The sequence below is a fragment of the Zosterops lateralis genome, assembly GCF_965231275.1.
Source record: "Zosterops lateralis genome assembly, chromosome: 9".
Taxonomy (NCBI): domain Eukaryota; kingdom Metazoa; phylum Chordata; class Aves; order Passeriformes; family Zosteropidae; genus Zosterops; species Zosterops lateralis.
Window position 1 is genome coordinate 15,124,920 of NC_139769.1, and position 23,093 is coordinate 15,148,012.

A 23,093-nucleotide genomic window follows, 5' to 3' on the forward strand; every position below is an offset into this window, starting at 1 on the left:
AGCAATATATGGGTTTTATATGAGTTTGTATGAAAAGTGTTTTATGAGTTTTTATGACCAAACCTGTATCTGTTTCATTGCCTCATGCTCATGGAAGTCTTGTGTCAGCTGTGGGGAGCCCACAAACCTAGGAGAAGTCAAGGGCCTTCTAGAAACACTTTCTGAGTTTAATTTTAGATACTGTTCCTTCCCACAAGGGAAGGAAGTCCAGGTTCATGAGACTTCAAGACTTGGGAAAGGACCTAGACAATACCAAGGCTGATCTGCTTTGTCCACACAGACTGATTGAAAATTGATTCCAGCTACAAGGCTTGAATTTGACCTGGGTCCAAATAGTCCTTAATTCAAAGGCAAGACATTTATCCTACTGATGTCAATGTGATTTCTTAGCTGGATGAGGGTCTATGCTGTGTTTAAAACCACAGATTTTTAGTTTGACCTATAGGTAACATAAAGATAGGTATTAACTGGGAAGTCTAAATTTCTGGAAGTCTCTCTCTCAGTAGTTCTTATTAAATTCACTACTCCAGCATAATGTAGCTTTCTGTTCTAATCATAGCAGTGCTGTACTTGGGCATGGCACATCAAAGGGGTTACCTGGCTCTCGTAGCAGAATCCTCCTTAGATTTGCTCACTCTAGGGACCCACACCAGATTTCCCCGGTTCTGCACACAGGCCAGATTTTCAGCTCCCTTTTAATCTTTGACAATTTGAATTTATATGGAAAACTTACAGGTGACAGTCTGGCTATGTTGAGACAAGTAGGATAGAAACCATGTCAGAACAGTCCCTGAAAGTCCTACGATGTGCTTAAAGCATTTCAAGAGAACCCTTGATCCAAAGTATCAAAGGGTTACAGTAAGATCAAGAAGAATTAAAACTGATGGTGTGCCAGAAATCATGTGCAGCACAAGGTCATTACTCACCCTCGTTAAAGTGGTCTCAGTACTGTGGCCTGATCTGAAGCTTAATTGAAAAGTTTCAAATCATGCATTATAACGAAGACAAGACAGCCACTGCCCATTCCACGACCCCTGCTAAAAGAGGCAGATCAGAAATAGGGAAGAAATCTAAGCAATTGCTTCAGGATAATCAAGGCCTAATGAGGTATCCAATTCAGTCTTTCAAAGGTGGAGGAACCTCTTCCTAGCATGGAGAGAATGCAAAGGCTGAGGTGAGCAGGTTCCTGCATCCAGGGAACAAGCCATCTGGCCAGAGCAGTCACTGTCCTTGGTAGTGGAGGGAATACCGAGGGTGACACAAAGTATCTGTGGTGCAGGTTTGCAGCTGTACAAAAGGTTAGTGCTATGGCCAGGCAAACCTCTTCTCAGTTGCCATCTTTTGCAATCATTTTCTGTTACCCCACACCTTGGCCCAAAGTGATTAAAAGGAGCCCACTGGGTCAGAATTGTTAGTTGTGTTAGGAACCAAGAGAGCAGCAATAGGAGATATGTGACTGCTGATGTTATCAATTTTCCCTAAAAATTCACAAAACCCCCAAAATTCGTTGATGTTCAACTTGAGTGTGATAACAAACTGCAAGTCACAATTACCCAAAGAAACCAAGTATCTCTCTGCCATCTTCCTCTTTTTTTTTTTTTTTTTTTTTTTTTTTTTTTTTGTTCTATTATCTGTTGTAGCAGAGAGGTCAGGGCCTATATCCACATGATTATCTCCACATCCGGCTGGCAAGTTGTGAAAGCTACTCTTCCTGGGCTACTGCTTGGGCAGCCATAATAAGGGTTTGCATATGCCTCTGCCCAATGAGCAATTGGAGTGTGGAATCACCTTTCAGTCTGCAGAAGCCAAATAGTTTTTCAACATTTTAAAATAACCATTTTAAACAATTTTAACCCATATCTGTAGGATGTGGTTTTGTCAAGAGAGGATATCTCTCCAGATTCATATCTGTTTGCTGGGCATGTTTGCTTGCCGTTTCTAATCTCTCCCGTTTTGATAAGATCTCCCTCCTGTCTTGAAATACACTAGCCATGGAAAGCTAGACTAGATAAAAACATTGTACAGGGTTTTGGATTCAGTGACAGAGGACAGCCTTCAGTGATGTATTTGCTTAAAAGCATCATACTTCATGACAACTTATAAAAATTGTTCAGCACCATGGGACATTTTCTTTGGCCTTCAAGTTCCTCCCTAATTTTAAGTGCCTTTAAAATCAAAGTACCTACTTCCTTTGTTATGAATCCTACTTTAATTTGTTTTTGCTTTTTCATGTAATTTCCTTCAACTTTAAACATGCAGCCTAAAAAAAATGCTAACATGAAGGAAAGGTTATAGTAAAATATAACTTTTTGTCCAACTCATTGGATACCTATCTTGAAGATCATGAGGGGTGCAACTGGCTTCATTGGGACACCCTCAGACTGAGCATGTGTTTTGCTGATGTAAGACTTTTAATATATGACATATGGCATGAGCTCTACAAAATATTACTTGTTGGCCAACAGCCCTGCTTCTGTCTGTTGCTTGCAAATTAATACTGTAAGTCTGTGTGCGTGAAAACGTTGTCATCACCAGTGCCTGTGGTCACTGCAGGCTGCACCCACCAGCCTGGGGACTCTGCAGCTGCACTTTCCTCAAGAGGCATTGGTGTGTTAAGCTGCTGGTGCTGCCCATGGAAGCAGTGACTGGGCAGGTCTGCCCGGGGAGGAACCGGTGCCACTTTGTTTCCAGGTCTCCGGGCGCAGTGCTGGGGGACAGGGCACTGCCAGCTGCTGGAGCCAACACTGGGACCAGCAGTGAGAAATGGGCTGCCTGTACCAGGCTGTGTCAAGAGCCATTTCTTGATATATTGTTTCTTGTTAACAACCACTGATTGATTTAGCCACTGACAAGATTTTTTTCACTCATTTTACTTGTATATGACCAAGGACAAAATACAGATGGAGAGATATCTAATGTGTCTCGGGACCAGGTACCTGCTACTCTTCTCAGGAGTCTGCAAACTTCAGCCAGGTCTGATGGTTTCCAATTCAGGATTGCATTTTCCTCATCTCTTCCTGGCAATATAATTTCCTGCTCTTTCCTTAGGTCGTTGCACCATTCAGATAACTCATCAGGTCTTGCCTTGCAATACCTTAGGCTGGGTATAGTTGAGCCTTTATTTATCTGTTCTGCAGGTATTCTGCCTGTGTGCATGCAGTGTGTGGGATGGGCCATAGACCATGGACTGGCCACTGCTGGCTTGGCTAGGGAGGATAAGAAAACCTTTCAAACTTTTTATGGAGGATGAGCATGAAAGTGAACCTTGTGACCAATATGCAAACCCCTATTTTGCTGAGTTTTAAGTAATGGGGGGAAGAAACATCTGATTGTTTTTTAAAATGTAGATCCTGGAATCCATGAAGCAAAAAATAGGGCAGTTGAGTTATCAGTAGCTGATGAAAATATGAGAAGAGTAATTATTGTATAGTCCTATTAATAAAATTGTACTGCAGCTCAAAAGGAAGAAAAGAAAGTTGCCAAAGAGAGCCCAGTGAGTTACTTCAGGGGGAAAATAGCTTCTATTATATGAATCAAAATATCAGTTTGTGTGCTTAGGAGAGAGCTCTGGACACTTACAGAAATTCAAAACAATTCCATATATCCCAGTCCAGGATGGAATTAAAGTGCTGTAAAGCTTCCCTGGAAGCCAACATTTATCTAATATGTAAGCATATTTAGATTTCATTTTGAAATGGTTGTTAAAGGCTATCCTTTGGCTGCACTCTATCCTTCTTTCTAACTTTTTTTTAATTGTTGAACTCTGAGATTTTTGTGACAAAAAGAATGTACTTTCAGAACCAGAAATGTCTGAATGACCAGTTACAGCATGTACTAACCCTGAGAGATATCCACTGAATCTGCTCCCCTCCTCCAATTTCTTTGTTGTTTTTACAATCATGCCTTGCATTAATGTTCTACACTTAGCTAAACTGTGTGTTATATTTTAGATGTATTTTTGTTTTGTCTAAAAAAATTTCAAAATTGAGATTAAGTATTCAAGATGTAACCTCTGTAGCAGGAAACTAGTTATCAGATTCATATAAAATAACTAGGCAATAGAAATAACTCTGAGCAGAAAGCATTTTTTCCCCTTAGGATTAATTTAGAGGGAATTTAATGCCTATGAAAGGTGCTGGATTGCAACATCAGAGAACTGAAGCTTCTATTTAACCACAGAGCAGTTACAGGATGGGAGATGGCTTTACAAGATTCCCCATGAAGGTTGACAAAATATTTGTCTCAGGTTTGGTGCCTTTCATCTAGCTGGAACAACCAAGCTTTTATGTATTGGTAACAGTTGCTCTCAGGTTGTTAGCTTTCACTTGGGGGATGGAGAGAGCCCTTGTGTAAAAAAGGAGGGCATTTTGCTTTTGTGATAGCTGACTAACATTTATAGTATGACTAAACCTAGAAGACTGGATTTACTCCAGCTGCGTTGGCACATCATTGTAAAGGACTGTTGTGAGTAACAACTTGAAAGCACCAGGTGTATCCATGCTGTCCCTGCCCTGTGCCACTGGAAGGAAAAGGCAGACTCTGGGAGCTGCACCCCAATGCACGCTCTGCCACCAACCCTGCAGTGCCCCTGGGCATGGTGCCACTGTGCTTGGACCACTTCACAGGGACTCTCAGACCCAAGTTTGTGTCTTTTGCATTCTCTTGCCACCTGTTTATCAGAGGAAAGATGAGCGTGTCATTATTGGAACTATGCCAGGTTCAGGGTCCAATTCTCATCTTTTCTCTTTTTTTCAGAATAGTTATCTCTGAAGGCCATGTATGCTGTCCATGGGTCATAGGTCTCAGTAGTCAGGTTACTATTAAACAGGTATTTACAATATTATGTGTGCTAACTGCTAGTCTTGCCAGCTGCAGAAGATGCTGAAGACCATTTCTCACGATAGAGGATATGCTTCAATTTATATTTGCTACTTAGTTAAATTAATATATTAGGTTTTTACTGACTTCACAAGGAGGGAGAGAAGGTAGTAGCCTCAGGGTAGTTCTAATTTCATACAAAGGGAGAGACTTTCACAGTACTACCTGCCTCCCCTGAGCTCCTCAGGAAAAGCAAATCAGCCTTTTGATATGTCCCTGGTGTCACAGGCCCACATGGGACACGTGGCTGTCCACCATGGTTCTGCTGCTCTCACAGCCAGGCCAGCTGAAATACATCCACGGCTGAATCGACCAATGGATTTGTTACTGGAACACAAAGTCAACTTATGCATAAGCCCATTAGGAACCAGTTAAAAGTTTTTTTTCCTGGGAAGCCACATTCTTCTGCTAGTTGTGGTATGTTGGACAGAGGCTGCATTCCCTCATGCTGGAATTTCCTGTATTAGCACTGCACAAGAGTGGGTTTATTTTGTAGTCCTTGAGATTCCTGAGCTTTGTGGGTTTCACATCCTTTATGCACCATGAAGCAAAGATCTGGTTTCTGCTGAGACATTGCAGAAGGATGAGCATCTGCTGACCTGTTTGTCTTCTGGAAACTGATGCTGTCCAAGATCAGAGGTGAGCCAGCCTGGGATCATTTCACTGAAGACTGAGGTATTAGTGACACAGCTCACATGTAGCTTACATATGCTTTTTGCACTAATTTTTAGAGCTAAAAGAAACGTTTCCTTTTTCTGTTGTCAATTTAGACCCTAGTGTACTGCTGAGGGAGCTCATGTTGCTTCTGTTTTTGCAGGAATATGGTGTAAAGCAGTAAATTAGGCCAATTAGGCCAATTAGGCCAAGGCTCAGGCATCCTGCTTCAACATCTCCCACTCTAAACAAGTTTGTCATCTTCTGGGCTTGTGGGCTCAGTACCATAAAGACAGTGTTATAGATTCGCTTTGTGATGAGAGCTCTTCAGAGAGGCCTGTGGAATCTCTCTTCTCTAACTCATGTGACTCCAGCCCAGCTATTCCCCCTTCTTCACTTAATCAAAATTGCATGTCATATATACAGTCCTCAAATTTACAGCTTTATTGAAATGGAAAGAGGTTATGTAAGATTTTCTGCATTAAAATGTGTAATAAGTTACATTATATTGAGTTTTGTGAAAGAGTGGAAAATATCTGTTTGGTTTTGGAAATACTTTATAGAGTTATTTAGATGCCAAGTTTTTCATTGTTCTACTAATGTCTTCCTGGTCTGCAAGGTTTTAAAAGATATAGCTAAGAAATTTTGGACTGTAGTGTTGTCAGCTCTCAGACTTTCACAGGAAATAAGGTGGCAGATGTGATTCTGTAGAACGGGTTTCCCAAAATTGTCCCAGCCCAACTCTCCACCCTGCTCTCGTTAATGCACTTCCCCACCTTAAACTGCTCTGAGTCAGTTTGCCAGGGATTCTGAGTAACTGGTGAAGTGGACTGAAATGCTCAATTTTTCCAGTATTTGTACTTTATGACTAATCTACATTATTAACCAATAATTAGGAGTTTTCCAGCCTAAGGATACTTTCTACCTTAATTGTATGCTTTTTTTTTTTTTTTTTTTTTTTTTTTTGCGGAGGATTAATATTATATAAACTGTAGGTGTACCTCAGCCATCTCTTTCCTATGCCTGCAGCCCAGAAAACCAATTTTTTTTCCCCAATGTGACTCTTTGGCTTCCCAGCAAGCCAACACAAATTTTCAGAATTGTCACAGATCTCTACAAATAACCAGTGAAACTTCCCCCACCCAAACCTTCTCAAGAGTGTCTTTCTTTTACATACTTAAATTCTTTTTTTATTAAATTTGCCTTGGTAATCAATATGTCCCAAACCTGTGGAGTGTCTTGGTGGGAAATTTCATCAGCATCCCCCTAAAGGAACACTGCTCTGCTCTTATGTCCCTGCTGCAGATCCCTGTGAAAGAGGATGCCAGAGCACTGACTGATCTCATCTCTCCCAAGCACTAATTTAATTTGCAAAGTGTTGTGGTTTTTTTTCTGAAGTGTGTGAACTTTCCTTACTCTGTGTTCTTGAAACATAAGTCAATGTTCTGTTTTCATCTGTGTGGCCTCAGTATGTATCCTGCCTTTGCATAAAAGCCTTCAAAGCTACGTGGAAAAGACGGTATGAAAAGAAATAGCTGCTCAAGCAATGAAATTAAGTTTTCTATGGGTCCCGCTGATCAGAAATTTGCAATGGTCCTTACCAGTGACACCCTTATTTGTGCTAATGGCCAAGCCACCACACTTGGGTGGCTGTGTCTAGAAGCTCTGTCTTGATCACTGAAAACTAACTGAAGGTAAAGCATAGCAGTGGGAAACAGCTGAGCTGTGGTGCACTGTTCACTGCAGGTACAGAGCCAGGCCATGGCTTGTGTGATCAAGCAGGGGGCTGCTGAGATCCTGCTATGTAAATACAAACAGAACCATGGTATTTTATAATTTTCATTGAATTCTTGGGGTTTTTTCCTATCCAAAGTTCATTCTTATTATTTGTGTTTGAAACCATCTGGTCTTTAAATCAAGAGTTAATACAGCTCTATTCATTATCCTGGCCAAGCTGGGGTTTGAATTTCTTGTTTAAAATTCCTCTTGTTTTATAATTTCAGCTGAATAGTTTTAATGACTTCTTGTTGTGAGCTGTGGTGCTGTACAGTAGGCTGCACATCACTGAGAAGCTTCAGTCTGGAGGAAGCTGCACTTCAATGCCAAGGGAAATAATAACTGGATGGATGGAAAGCATCTGGGATTGATGTGGTTTAAAGGTGCTGTTCATGCAAGCTATTATCAAAGAGGGAGTTAGGGATGAGATTCATTCTTAAAATGCAGGTGCTCTCATGCTTTCTCTGACAGATGTGTTCCAACAGTGTTTTGAATTCTGTTTAAATTTTGAAAGAGCTAAACCTTCAGGCTCTTCTCTTCCTTTCTTAAATTCATTTCCCTGTTTAGATGAAAAAGAAACATTTTGCAACTTGCTTTAAACTTTCTTCAAAAGAACTGCTGGAAAAGGAACATTTCATGTGAAGCACATAAGCTATAAATGAGTGTTACGCACAGCAGAAGAAGCGATTTTAAATGTGCTAATGGACAGACATTACACTGTAGGAATTTACCTAAGAGAAAACCTGAGATGTGGAGGGCCTGCCAGGTGAGGATAAAACCCCAATAAATGAGCCAAATGATAGAAAAGTATTACCAGAGTAAAGAGTTGTACATGTGATATAAATACTGAAATGGGGAAATAGTGCCAGCAAAGATACTGAAAGATGGAGAACATTTTGGTTAAGTGATGCAGGAGCATGTACACACAGCCCATATTGAAAATGTAAGCTCTTAGGGAGAGATATCTCTCTCTCTTTTGCTCTCTTCCTGTCTCATTTTGGCATTTTTTCCCCTGCTCATGACGGTAGTGTAACAGAGTTTACAGCATTAATGGGTAAAGCTCCTTCCACCTAAATGTGCCACAGACTTTTTCAGACTGCTCTGTCACGTTTTCAGATGTGTACTTACCTCAAAATTTCCAACGAACTCTTTTCCTCAGATAATTTTTGATTAATTTTGTAGGTCTCCTGGCTGGTGGTTGGTTTCTCTGGGTGTGTGAAAATAGCAAAGTAAGGGGGTTGAGGTTTGCATGATTTGTGAATTTGAAGGGGGAAGAAAAGGAACAGACTAAGAAAAAGAAAATACCCCAAAGGAAAGAAATAATGGGCAATATATTTTCTTTTGAACTTTTTCAAATCAGCCTCTGGAAAAGGTGTCATAAAGCCCCCAGAAATGAGTAACAGTGCAGGGACAAAGAAAACTCTGTTACAGATGTCCCTGCAAGTCTATGAGCAAATTGTTTTTTTCTAAATAACTCCAGAACATTACATGGCCTTAACAAGTTTCCCAGGACAGGAACTCCTAGTTTATTACTTGCTCACATTGTCATCAGAAATTAATTTTGTCCCTGAAAGACAAATTGGCTGGTAGCTTATGAAGTTTAAATGGAAAGAACAAGTGAGCATCTGTTTCTTCTGCATTTTGTCTCCTTGGTGTCTTACATATAAATGAATCAGAGTGTTCAAACTTAAATTAAGATCTTTGGCTAGATAAACAGTTAAAACTGGTTCCCATAGCTACCTCTCACACATAGCTGTGATTGCATTATAATCCCCTAGTAATCAGGTCTAAATGAAAGAAAGATGATAAGGGTGCTATTTTCAGTTTTCAGTACTGATTTTTATTAGCTCTCAATCAGATCAGGACTGCTTTGCCTTTCATCACATTGTGGCAGTGTTTGTAGAATCATTAGAGTAATAAAGTGTAAATCTTACCAAGGTGCATTTTTCTTGAGGTGTTTTATATAACGAAAACTCTGAAGATTACATTGGCAGGTACAGGAAAGATTTGTTTCTGCAACTAAAGTGAGGATATAATGTATGCTATATTCATTTATTCTTTACCCAGGCGAATATCTAATGAATTACCTCGCCGAGGTAAAACAAAAAATAAAAATATCCAAAGAATCAGCCTGTCTGAACATGGTCCTAATATACTGTATATTGCCAGTACTGAGTTTAGTAGTTTTTTTTAATTTGCCTTATTATCTTGTATCATATCTCTCCCTGTGCATTACCATCCACAAATGAATTACAGGCAGAACCACAAGCACTGCTATTACCAGCCTGCTGTTTTTAGTAAACTAGTGCAGCCCAATAAAACATCATGTTGCAGCAATATATAAGTATTTATTGTAGACTAAATTTCAGCTAAACAAAAGCGCACAGGGAGGCCTGATCCTGCTTCTAGGAGAGGCAGTGGCACAGCTCGAGTTTGGCTCCTATATCATCTCACCTGCACCCTCGATTTGCAGTATCCTTTAAGGTAAATTTTACTTAATGACTTTACTTTTTAGTTGTTCCTGACTGCCAAATTTAAAAAAGACTTCATCCAACCTCCAGAGGTGTTCCTGGGTGTTTCTGCAGGCAGAGCTATCCTTTACACAGAAATTGCTTTGTGTGGTGTTGTAGGATTGTTCACAGAGTTTGCAGGTGTTCACACTTGCAATTAACTCCCAGTTTAATACTGGAGTGATTTTACTTTCCCACAGACTTTTTTTTTTTTTTTTTTTTTTTTTTTAATATCTGGTGAATGTTACTGTAGTATAGCTATTAAAATGCCTCCCCATTTTAAATATTTGAATTTTATGTGTTCTGTATTTAAGTGAGTAGTAAACTGTCCCAGTAGTTCAGTGTTAGATAGTTACAGTCATGCACACAACTGCAGGAGTATCACAGGTAGCAACAGCAATTAGTCAGAAAGTTGAAAAAGGATACACAAACAGCTTTCTGGTTTTCTGATTGATTTTAATGTATACCTGATGTAGGGTCAATGCCTGATATTGACCTTAACATGTTTTACTTTTCTATAAAAGGTGGATCTGTTCAGCCATCAAATAATGGTGTTTGTATAGTTAGCAAAGTCTAATACAGCCTCTGATGTTAGGACATGGAATACTTTAGGACAGGGACCATTTAAGGTATACAAATTTATACCTGAGATAATTAGGTACTGGCATTCACATGAGGCAAAGTAAAGAATAAATCAGTTCATATGATGTTACAGATAAGGAAGCAAAATTTATGTTTCAAATTTTAATCTATTAAGACTTCTAAGATGCAGAGAGGTTCTCAGTCAAAAAATTATTCATTTTCTGCTAATATTTTAAACTACAAAAAGCTCAGATTCCAGTGCTCTTTCAAGAAAAATAGGCAAAGACAGCATTTTGGTCAGGAAGGTTTTGTGTGTTGTATGTTGACACACAAATGTAATATGTCTGGAAGATGTTGCTATGGCTAATGACACAAAAGAGAGTAAATTGCAGAGCCTGATTATCAACAGATAACAAGACATTCTGTATATAAATAAATGCTCAGCATCAAAATCCATTATTGGATTAGCTATATAATCATGTTTTAGGCTGTAAGTCTGTGCTGACAAATGAACACTTTTCATTTGGCTCAAGGTCCTCATCAGCAACGGAACTAATTTTACATTCTCACCCATTAAGTGAATAAGATGTGGAAAAAGCTGTCTGCTTTTTGAAGTGTAAATTTGCTGCTACAGGCTGTGCAGACCAAAGCTCTTTTGAAGCAGTGAAATGAGATCATCTCTAGGGACATGTGAACCTGACAAAGTTTAGGTCATTTCTGTGGAAGGTATGGCGGGGGGGGGGAGCCATTTGGATGTGGTTTCAGTAGTGACTTATATGGGGCAATTTGGAAGATGCTGAACTTTACAAGCTCTTTGTTCAAATTTGTGAGAGGACTTGAACTAGAAGCACAGATGCAAACTTTCAGCCCTCAGAAAGAAACCTCCATAAACATCGTAACTGTGTAGTTAGTGAGCACAATTTGGGAGCGCTAACCAGGCTGTGTGCTGAGCCTCTCCTGCAAGTCACTTTTATGGGTTGGATGCTTCCCATGCTTTCCCCTACATACCCACACACAAATACAAATGGAAATTCAGGACCTAAAGTGGACCATTTTCTTGAAAAGGCACTGGAGGTGAAGGAAGTAGACCATCACATCTCACTTTCCACCCTGGGAAGTCCCCCAGGAGAGAGAAGATCACAGGTCTGTACCTCATCTGGTTGACACCCCGATAACTGGCAGCATGGCACCAGCTTTGCCCTCTGGAAGCATCTGGGCAGGGGCTGTGCCTGTGAAAGGAGGCACGATGAGCAACAAGGGCAGTGTGGACAGAATGGGAAGGGAGAGGACTCCTCAGAGAGCTCAGTAAGGATCCCCATGATCAGCAATTGCATGGGGTAGGATTGCAATAAGCTACAGGGAGCAGTGCTGTGATGCACCACCATTCAAGCAAGGGTGATGGAGATGTTGCTGACATCAGCTTAGAAGAAGAGTCTCATAAAAATCATTTAACTTTCTAGATTTCCAGACATGCAAAGCAGTGTTTAACCACTGTTTAAGGTCATGACAAAAATATCCCCAGGCTGTGTTGTGTGCCTAAGCACAGTCCTTTTCATTTGCAAACCAACAAAAAATTCAGATAGGTTTGATTGTTCATTTGTTAATTTGATTCCACCCCCTTTGCTTTGTTTGCTCATGTGGAATGTGCTTGCATGGCTTAGGCTCTTGGTCTTCCTTGGAAAGGGTGCACTTGTTTCATATACCAGTTCCTGATTTCTTGTAGCCCACCAGTGATCATGGACCACATGCTAAGAAACACTGTGAAAATCCTGTGCCCACAGTGCTGTGTGGGTATAACAAAACTAAAGGAAATTACAGGAAATCCAGGCTGGCATATTTGCATGCAAAAATAAACCTAGCCCATGATATGCTCCTGTGTGAAATGGGTTAGTAAAATCTTAATTCAAGCACCTTGAGTATATGGTTTTGAAATTGTTTTTCTAAGAGTAATGGCTAGCAAAGAGTAAAGATGTTTGTTGGATGTATGTATAAAGTGACAACTTCTTAAAAATTATCCTCTAGGCATACAATTGCACTGCTTTCACCCTTGGTGTGTTTTGGCCAGATGTACTAATATTGTGGAGGAACATCTGACCAGCAGAACTGAACAGAAACTTAGGTGGGTAACCTCTGTGGAATCTTCACCTAAAAAATAAACTGCTATAAAGGCAGCTGAAAGCAAGGCTTTTGAGCTCAGCTTTCCAGCTTTGCTGTTCATGGTGCTGTGCCCACCACCAGCCTTCATTGTATACTCGCCTGGACACATGAACAGGGGTTTTGGCCCTCAGAGCAGCCCTCTGCAGACAGCATCAATTATGCAAGACTTCCCCTTCCCTTTCCTTATCAAAATAAAGCTATAAATACTTCTCTACCTCACTGGCATGTTATGAGAGTTAATGACTTGGCATCTGCAAAAGACTTTCAAAGAATAAAATGGTGTGGAAGTTCTGAGCACTGTGTTGTGAAAGTCTCCCTTTCCCCAGCTTAAGGCAGAATGAGTTAAAGTTAGCCAAAGGGAATAAGAGAAACAAGAGAGACTTTATGAGTCTACCAGGGGAAAAGGAAGTACTGGAGAGAAAATAGACCCATTAGCAAATGAGGAAGGAGATGAAGTTAATTATGATTTTAAAATGGATGAGCATCAGAGCTGCTTTTTTTTAAAGAAAAAAAAATCAATCCTGAACAAAAATAATAAGGACTGACAATTAGGAAGAAGTGGAGGCCTTGTGGAAACAGGAGTTTGATTAAAAAGTGAGGGGGAAAGAACTTGTAAAACATGAATATGTGTAAATGAGCGAGTCTAGATGAATTTAGATGAATCTTCATCTGAAGAACAATGAGAAGCTAATGGATTTTTCCAAATATTTACCCATGGCAGAGGAGGAAAAAGTTTTATCAGGGAAAAGAAAAAAAAAGCAACGACAGCCTCAAAAAAAAGCTAATGATGTTTGGAAAAAGGATGCCAGTGATTACCTGCCATTAAGTACTCATCTCTACTCAAAACAAGAAGCACAATTGGAGTGAACAGGCAAGCAACATGTCTGTTGGCTTATGAAGCCAAGCATCACATTTTTTGGGTTACGAAGCCATGCTACACAAATAAAGGTATCATTATAGAGTTTCAAAATACACCAATGAGAAACCAAATACCTGCTGGATCAGATCCAGAATTGCTTCTCTGCCTCTTTGCATCAGCAGATCTATTTGCAACATCTGAACTTGAGTAAATCATTTGACAGAAATACCTTGCAAACTTGTGTTTGAGAAAATAAATCCAAATTGGCTTTGATAGGAAGGGTGTCATTTGGGCTGAGAATGGCAGTATGAGGCCACATAGAAAGTGATCTGAAGACAAAAATTAAAATAGAGTCTGGTTGTAAATATGTTATGATTATTTCAGCATGAAGAATGATTAAGACATAATTATAAAAAGAAAAACAAGTTACTGTGTGAGCAGCAGAACTAGGACACCCTGGTTCCTGGTGTATTTAGATACTGTGGCTATATTCTCAGGTGGCTGATAGGTTTCCTCTGTGACAGCCTCTCTGAGGCAGGCGTGGCCTGGCACCTCAGTGGGGGCATTGGTGGGGATGCACTTCATGATATCTGTGATAGTTCTGTGTGTTTGAGCCCTACACAACCTCCACATGCAACTGGGGTCAAATGGCAAACCTTTCCAAAAGTTCTGAGGATGGAACTCAGACAATGATCTCATTTGCCACAACCATTTACTGGAAACTCAGACTAAAATCTTGAAAGAGGGCAAATTCTGACTAAAAATTGGAATGTCACTAATGAACAAAAGTGTCTGAATTTTGAGATCCTGCCCCTCTCCTTTCTCTTGTTTCTAAAACACTGTGCCTACATGGATGTAGAACATAGACACAATAGCTGTAATGATCTTATTTTCATACCTACTTCTCAGCTATTACGTTAGAAGATTTCCATCCTCCTCTGCCAAGGACAAATCATTTTTTCAAGATGCTATTTGTTCCCTTTAAGTGTAAATGGTTGAGGAAGTAAGGAGTTTCTATACTGATTATTTTGAGATATATTATTCTTTAAAGCCAGTTTCTGACTGCTGAACATGTACACCCAGCTATGATCAATAAAATTGCTTCTTGCAGAGAATGATGCTTACAGAACTTCAGACAGGGTAAATTTGCCTGTTCTAGGGAGGGGATCAAAGCTCACTTACAGTTTATCATACTCAACCTTCAGTATAAAGCTAGGTCTGCAGAACCTCCCAAATATCATGTCTGTGCCTCTGTTGCAGCACTAGGAACTGAAGTGAGGACAAGGGCAAAACAGACATTTCTTGTCTGTTATTAAAAAAGCGTCACTGAGTTGCATGGGGAATCCAATAAATTTTTGTGTGAGGACAGAATGATGCAACTCTTTTAGAATAACGTGATGGTGATTCCTTTTTATGTCCAATTACTATTTTCTACTTGTGAATAACAGAATTTTTTAAGTTTCCAGCCTTTTTATATTTCACATTTAATTAAAAAAATGTGTCCTTCATGGTTTCACACCATGAGGACACATTTAGAGAGGCCACAACACACAGACTGAGAAAAAATCCCCTTAAACAGCAGGAAATGTATAAGTAACACCTCAAATATGGTTTTGAGAAAAGTGACTTAGCAGTTTTCATAGCTGTAAAGCTGGCTCACAGGTGCATGGAAATCTATGCAGAAATATACTTCCCTGTCTACCATCAGGATTACAGAGCCCAAAATGCGAAGTGTAAAAGGAAGGGCATGAAACCAGAGCCAGCATATGACCTGTAAGAGCAGTGAGGCCCAGAGAACCCAACTACCCCTTGAAACCAGTCTTCTTCCCATGGCTCCAACACAATGTTACGTTTGGAGTAGCAGTTTTATAGTGGAGAGGATTAGGGTGCCTAATCTCTTCTTCCTAATTCTTCCTCCTCCTCCTCTTCCACTCCCTCCTCGTCCTCCTCTCCTTCAGGTCACATATCTGGGGAGCACCCATGGCCCTGCATCTGCTGCTGGGTAATGTTGAGCATGAGGATGTGAATTGACACACCCTGATTCTTTCTGTGTTCCTTAAGGTCCTGGTTCCCCCCTTCTCATGCTTTCTCTTGCAGATTTGCTTATTTCTTAATAGTGCAACATAGTATATTCTGCATTTGCTGGGAGCCTAAAAAAGCAAGACAGATTTTATCATTTGGACTGTAGATATTCAATGCCCATTATGGGCCGACTAAATTTAGTAGAGTGGCAATTCACCAGACTACTAAATTTAGTTAGGCCATCCGGTCATATCATTTTACTTAGCTTAATATTGGATATCATAAGATAGGGCCTATCAAACAGTATGACTCCATCTTCCCAGCTGCAGATTGTATTATCACTATTGCTTTTCAAAACATTCATGCTAAATTTTTTAAAGTCTTACCATTTTTTAGTTTGTATATTTTGTTACAAGTTTATAAATATGGTCAAAATTAATTTGGTTTTCACAGTAAAGATCACTGTTTTAAAAAAGATGCTGCTGTTTTCATTTTAAGCAAAACCTTTGTTTTTCCTTAACTTCAGTTAGAATAGGAGGAATTTTATTATCAAAGGTAGCTGGACAAGGTGGAGTCTCCTTTGGAGAGAAACATTGCACAATGATTTTTATTGCCTTCATACGTTTCTCATTGCTATCAAATTTCTGTTCTGTTCCAGATAGAAAAGAAAAAAAACTTTATGAGAATCCAGGCAACCTGGCCTGTGACACCAAGGAGTACTCAGTGCTGAAAACTCAAACTTGTCTTGTGTAGAATAAAGGGGGAAGAGATCTTAGTAGATCCCATGCACAACAGCTGGAGTTATGGCAATGGGATCAAATAAGACTAACAGAATGGCGCTTACAAGCTCATCAACCCTGCTATAATTCTTATGTGTTATATGGCAAGAAAATTGCAGGAGCAATATTCTGAGAGTCTGTGAACTTAATATATGGAAAGAAAATTGCAGTTGCAATATTCTGGGAGTCTGTGGACTTAATCTTTTGTGGGAGGCCTTGAAAGGGAGCCAATGTCTCTCCATCCCGAGTCAGTCATTTCCTATCCAAGTAAACTGGACTGAGATCATCTAGATTCTGGTCTTCGTTTCTAATGAGCTTTCACAGTAAAACAGGAAATAATAATCTTGAAAGGGGAAAAAATGGTCAAAAATCACTCAGAGAACATTTAAAGGTTTGTTCTGAACAAGCAGGGCTAAGAAAAAGGCCTGAGAAAAGTGTGTCCTGGGATCACTCACAGTTAAAGCACTGATTAATTAGGCAGAGGGTCATTCTTCAGAAAGACTCAAGGGCAGTTTTGGCCCCGCGGCTGTAATTTGGACACTTCTGGAGTTCTAGATACACTGAGCTATTCTGTGCAGGGCCTGTGAATATGTGCATTCTTCTGGCTGAACAATGGCATCTTTATTCAAATGGGAGCCACTAAGTAAGTGGCTGTCTCCTAATATGGGTGGTATTTCTTCCTGCTCTGCCTCAATCTCTGCTGCTTTCCCGTGGCCTTATCAGTGCTTTGTAGCACAACTTACAAAATGAAATCTATTCATAATGTTAAAACCTCCTCCTTTTATAGACACAGGAAAAAAAACCCAAACGCTTACATATCCTCCAATTCTATGGCAGGGTGTTTACTTTTTTAAATGCAATTCTGCTTATCTGACGCTGGTTTGGAAATTAATAAAATGGTGCCTGGCTTTTATTGTTTTGACTATGGGAAGGAAATTAATCCACAACTATTACAAGTGTTTGATCCAAATAAGCAGAGATAAAACTACAGTTTCAAGAAACGTTGTGCCCTGTTTGTCAGGTATCCTAGTGCTCCTGACATGTCTGATTTATTCCTCCCTTGTTTAGCAGCAACACTGTCCAGGTAGTTGATGCCCATTCATGTTGCTTTGCATAGATATTTCTTCAGGGCAGCTTTATTTATTATGCCTTAACTACTGTTCCTTCTTACTCACTAGGTTTGGCTCTGCCAGTGGTTAGAAAACATGTTGTTTGTCTGAAGAGACAAGGGTGTGGTGAAAATAATACTCTGTGCCAGCCAAGAGAACCAAAACACTATCTGAATTACTAAGCAGGCTGGAAAATAAAATTTAACTGACAGAAGATCTGGACTCTACCTGTGCTGAGAGACAGAGAGAAAAAGAATCACAGGAATTGCCATGTACAGTTGGAGGCAGATCTGGAGAGGGGGAGTGTGTCCCTCAAATCCTCTCAGCAGTTCACAGCAGAGGAGGAGGATTTATAGCATTATTGCTTGTGGAAAGCTAATGTCAATGTTTATGCAATATTAGTTGGTATTGTTAATAGTTAATTTGGTGACAGCAGGCTTGCTGTGAAACTGTATTGCAGAAATCTGTGACTTCCCTTATCAGGGGAACTGGGCTGTGGAACCACTCACAGACCAGACCTGTCCCAAAGCTCACTGAAACTGACCAATGGCTGCTGGAGTCACAGGGACTGGAGTGGTGGGACTGACATGTTACTGGTTTCTAGCAAAAAGCAGAGCCCAGCATCTTTAGCTGCATGTGTCTCCAGAAATCATGCTTCCTGAAATACTCCTGAACATCCTAGATCAGTATAACCACCAAAAGTTACTGTACAGAGTGCTGGTTTGCTATTTCGTACAATTGCAATGTAATATAAAATACACCATCCCTAGAGTGGAGACCATCTTTGTCTTCCTCTTTAAGAGTCCACCTGTGTGGGTGGGCAGCCACTATCCCTCTTCCCAGAGGCTTCTGCTCCACTCCAGCATCCCATAAGTGCTAGACAGACCGGCAGCCACACTGGTGCCAGGGCAGGCTGGCAACTGTGGCCCTTGGTGGAGGCATGTCTCCTCACAAACCACATGACTACCATCTAAAGCTCCACCAAAACACCTGGCAGTCTTCAGGCTGGGGACAAAATGGGAGGGAAAATGACTGCCATCATTCCTACATTCTGGCTGTTAGGTCTGCCTGACCTGCTAAGCAGTGAGCACTGTGAGACAGGGTATTGAGTGGATGTGTCTCCCCATGCCTCTGTGGGGAAGGAAGCCATGAGCAAAGCCTTAAAGGAGTCCAGAGAACAGCAGTTTTGCATTAGCCATGAGCCAGAGGTAGTTACTTGTATTTAAACAGTACCAGGCTCTGGGGAAATTCAGATGCAGACCTGAAATACATGGCTTGGCAAAAGACTCTTGATACTGTCACATGTCTGACCTCTGAAAAATAATATTAATTCAAAAGTTAAATGTGTTCAGCTGATGGTGATAGAGTATTTGTGTTAAGGAGGAGATTTTTCAAAGGCATAAAATCAACTTAGTGATGTGTTACAATTGCTTCCTTGATGTCTTACAGAAGGCCTGAGTGAAGCAGATTTGGGGGACTTTCAGCTGCCACGAGGCACTCACTTATTGCACCAAGGGGAGTGGTTGAGGGCTCCCACTAAAAGGGCTGCATTTCCAAAGGTGGTTCTGAAGATTCATGGTCTTTCTGGAAACTTTAAATACAATTATTCAGGATATTATTTCTCCTTGCTTAGTTTCCAAGCAGGCAGTTTGACCGAGCAACCACAAACATAGATCTTGTAACCAGCTTTGACATGAGAGAGGTGCCTTACCATAATTCTGGAGATATCTCTTTCTTTTCTGAACTATACTGGCAGCCCATGATACCAGAATGCCAAAATGACATTCACTCTTTATTACACAGTGTATAAAAATTTGTGTTTACATTTTGTCTCTATGCCCTTTTCAATTTTGCATTATTTTCGTATAGTTTTGTAACTTAAGCTGTACATATTTGGAGATTATTTTTTTTCCTCATCTAGCTTTATGGCTTGTTCTGGCTGAGATGTCCTTACATGATTTGATTTTACAAGAAATATAGGCTAACACATGTAATTGTTCCACAGTGAACCAATCTATCTGGAGCACTGGAGGAAGAACATATACATTAAAGTTTTGTTTCATGCTACTTACAGATTATATTGCTGGCTCTACAAATGATGCAAAATATTAGGAACTGCAACAGTAAGGCTTGGGCTAGTTATCAGAGAGCATAAATGTACGGTGGAGCCAAATACTCCTTAGAGTAATATTTTCATCAGAAACAGAATGTACTGTAACCAGGGGAGATAAGCATGAGTAGGCAAAACTGACAATGCTTAGAGCCAACATGCAACAGCAGCTACAAATCACACACTGCTGAGTGACACCTGAAAAATTGAAGCCTGATTCCTCTATCAGGAAGAGCCCTTCCTGCTCTGAGTAGGGTGTGAGGCAGGAGCAGGTTTGCCTAAGTATGCCAAAATGCATCTGTGCCAACAGCACAGAGCAGCTGTGACACCAGCTAGGAGGGGAGGCCAGGCTGAGCTCAGCCTCTGGAGACCTGCCACTTGGTCCTTGCGCTGGTGGCAAGTGGCCCTCTGATAATGGAGAGTTTAAGGAAGTGTCACAGAGCCAAGCGGGTTGAGAGCAGGGAATCATTGTGGAGGAGCTCAGTAGCCTTTTCCATGCAAAGAAATGTGGGAGGACCTTGGTGTTTCCAAGCAGGAGAGCAGTGATGGAAACAGCCAAGAATTGTTGCTGAGGTAGAGTAGCAAACCTTGTTTAACACAGGGTGCATTGCAGTGGTATCAGCAATGTGGAGTCAGTGCTCCAAGTGCACATACTAGCACTTATTTAAAGAGGCTATTGTAAAAGTCTTCGAGCCAGTTAATTACCAGTTTTTGTTATGTCAGGAACTCCTTGAGTTAAAGCAGAAAGAAACTATTCATGAATATGTTCCAGTTCTGTAGTTTAATGGGACAAATTTTAAAAAAAAAGAAAGAAAGAGAGAATGAAACTGATAAAATGATTTAGTCCATGGAAAGATTGAAAAGCCTTACAAAAAAAGCTGAAATTACATATTGTGCCCCATCTACTCTTGCATAAGCCATTGAAATTGCTGGAGACTTAGCTGGACTAATCGTCCATTGCAGTTATGCATGAGCCTTAGGAGTGCACAGGGTGCATATAGGCCAAAGCACCAGCCTATGAAAGAGAGAGAAATTATCCGACAGCATTTTTAAAAATGTAGATGTCCAGGTATGAAAAGCCAAGAGGTTTGGCTTGCATTTAAAAAGTATTGAGAGCAAGTGAGGAATTTAATTTAATTTATTCACCAAGTGGACTTGGAGAGATGTGAAAAAAGGACTGAAGTCAGCCAGGTTGGGCGGGACTTTGAGCAACCAGCTCTCATGGAAGGTGTCCCTGCCCCTCGCAGAGCGGTTGGAACTAGATAAGGTTTAAGGTCCCTTCCAATCCAATTCATTCTATGAAGGGATGCTAGGCAAGAGAAAACCTGCCATGGAAAACCAAAAATCTACAGAGGACATTAATGTAGACTCATTCCCTTTGTGCTTACAGGAGTTTTTCCCTCTGCACCTCCCTGTTTGCTGTGAAGTTACTGATGGACCAAGGTTATTGGAAGCAGATTTGGGCCTAGAAGTCCCATGTGATCAGAAAAAAGTAATATTGCATGCTGCATATTTAATTGAACTGTAGATATTGGAGTAAATGCCTTTTTAGAGCCTGTCTCATACTATCAGTATTCTTCAGATACCTACTTTGCTCTTCAGAGCACCCTGAAAATCACCAACAAATCTACTGAATTGAGTTTTAAAAGCAATGCAGAAACAGAAACAAATCATAGTTTTTGGCTCTGCTGGCTAGAAGAACACTGTTGCCAAGAGGGTGCTTCCTGCATGTGTCTGAGTTCCTCCAAAATGACCTGTCATGTATATATGTGTCCTGGTTTCTTCTGTTGCAAAGAAAATTTGTTCAGAATTTAGCCTACCTCTTGAGAGAAGAAATGAGTCCAGCTTACCAGAATACCCATCTTCCTAAATCTTACCATTCCACAACTGAGACCCCAGACCTGCTCATATATTATGAAGCATCTTGGAGGAAGCTTTTATGATTTTGTGCCTATAAATGCAATAATCTCTCAGGATATGAAGAAAGTGCAGAGGATATTGAACACAGTTTGTTAGATATTTTCTCTTGGTATTACTTGTATCTTTTCATCCATGGTAAACTTCTCTGTGCTTGGCTTTTCAGAAGTCCCCAAGTCCTACACCAACCACCTCACATAATGCTATTACTGTAATGTAGGGCTGACCACACCAAGGTTATCATTCAGTGGTGCTCACTTCCCAGGGCTAATTTCCCATTTGGCATGCTGCTCCTCACCTCTCCCTGCTCCTGCTCCCCTCCCCTGCCCAAGGGCTTTGTTCTGGGTGTAAGAGGCCCTCTGATGCCTGCTGAACTTAAGAGGGTTCAAGACATGAGGCTTTTGCTATGCTGTTCTTTAAAGTGCTAATTTGGTTTTACTAATATATTTTCAATGTTTGGGATTAGCAGAGCTTGTAAGAACACATCAGACCTGTCAGGTTTACAAGTCCACTCGCCACCTCCACCCCCTTGCATATATTTTTAAATAGCTAATTAGGAGATAATGCCAGTGGAACGAAATACTGTCATAAGATAATGATCTCACACCACTATAGAAATGGTAAGTGGAAATGTTTATTTTCAAAGGGAAGAAACACTGATCATGTGCCTAATCCTATATTCTTAAACAAGAAAAATTCCTGTAGATTTCAGTAGAGCCTGAGGTGACAACATCCTATTACTGTGGTAGTGTTTCTGGATACCAAATGGCTGTAAGTGATGCAGTCATTTTCTCCAAATGATACTGGTGCAGTATTGGAACAGATGTTTCCCTTACCTTTATTAGCCTGTTGTATCTTCTAACTTGGAGGACAAATTTTGCTTTTGCTTCATTGCACCAGCTTAGACAAATTTTTAAAAAGAGGTGCTTTAGGAAGCAGTGAGCTGTGGTTTGGATGAAGTTATGCCTATTTTTAACTTACTGACAGTTCATAGTGGTGATACACAAGTCTCGGTTGCTACTGCAGGCTCGCTTTGGTACACTAAGGATCCTCTCTGTTTAAATCAGAGGGCCTTCCCTCTGTCCTTCATGGAATTTTGGAAAAAAGGATTGGTTTAAGTTCACCTTTCAGGAGTAAACCACCTTACTTTTGTGGTGGGGGCAGGAACTACTCACAGGCAAGAGATACAAGTGCATTAGCTCTTCTGGCCTAACTGTTCCTGTTCCCCAGTAACAGAATCAAGACAATGTGGGGCAGCTTTACCTCTCAGTCAGGCTCATCCTTGTGTTTGTATTCCCACCAGCAGCCCTGCTGGGGGATGTGCTCTGCAAACTCTTCTCCAGATCACCTTCCAGGGAGCCTCTCTCTGCTACCAGGTAGCAGTAAAGGGTGGCTACATTCACCTTTACTGCCTCCCCCAGGGAGACCTGTTTTCTACTGCAGCTCTGGACTCACTTTAGATCCAGGGCTGTCTTACAGACAGGGGAATACTGCAGTGGAAACTGGAGGCAGCTACAGAGCTGCTTTTAGAGAAAAGCCTGACAGTGAAAGCATTGAGGTTTATCCTGGTCAGAATTAACTTGCACAAGTTGTCAGTGCTTCTCTGTGGAAGGTGGTCATTGGTTTTCAGAAATTACTGCTGTTTTCACTGTTAATGAAGCTTCATCTTTCCATTGGATCATCTCTAACCTGCTGTAATTGTTCTGATTTTTATTTTTTACCTTGTTCACCAGTTCATGT

At 40.6% G+C, this 23,093-nt stretch overlaps 1 long non-coding RNA gene across 1 annotated transcript in view; it reads left to right on the forward strand.

The window, feature by feature from the left end:
- The first annotated feature begins 5,358 nt into the window (after positions 1-5,358).
- Positions 5,359-23,093, forward strand: part of LOC310912703 — a 35,833-nt gene continuing 18,098 nt past the window's right edge. The window contains exon 1 of the long non-coding RNA XR_014590701.1: positions 5,359-5,517. This is a non-coding gene — a long non-coding RNA (uncharacterized lncRNA). The remainder of the gene's footprint in view (positions 5,518-23,093) is intronic.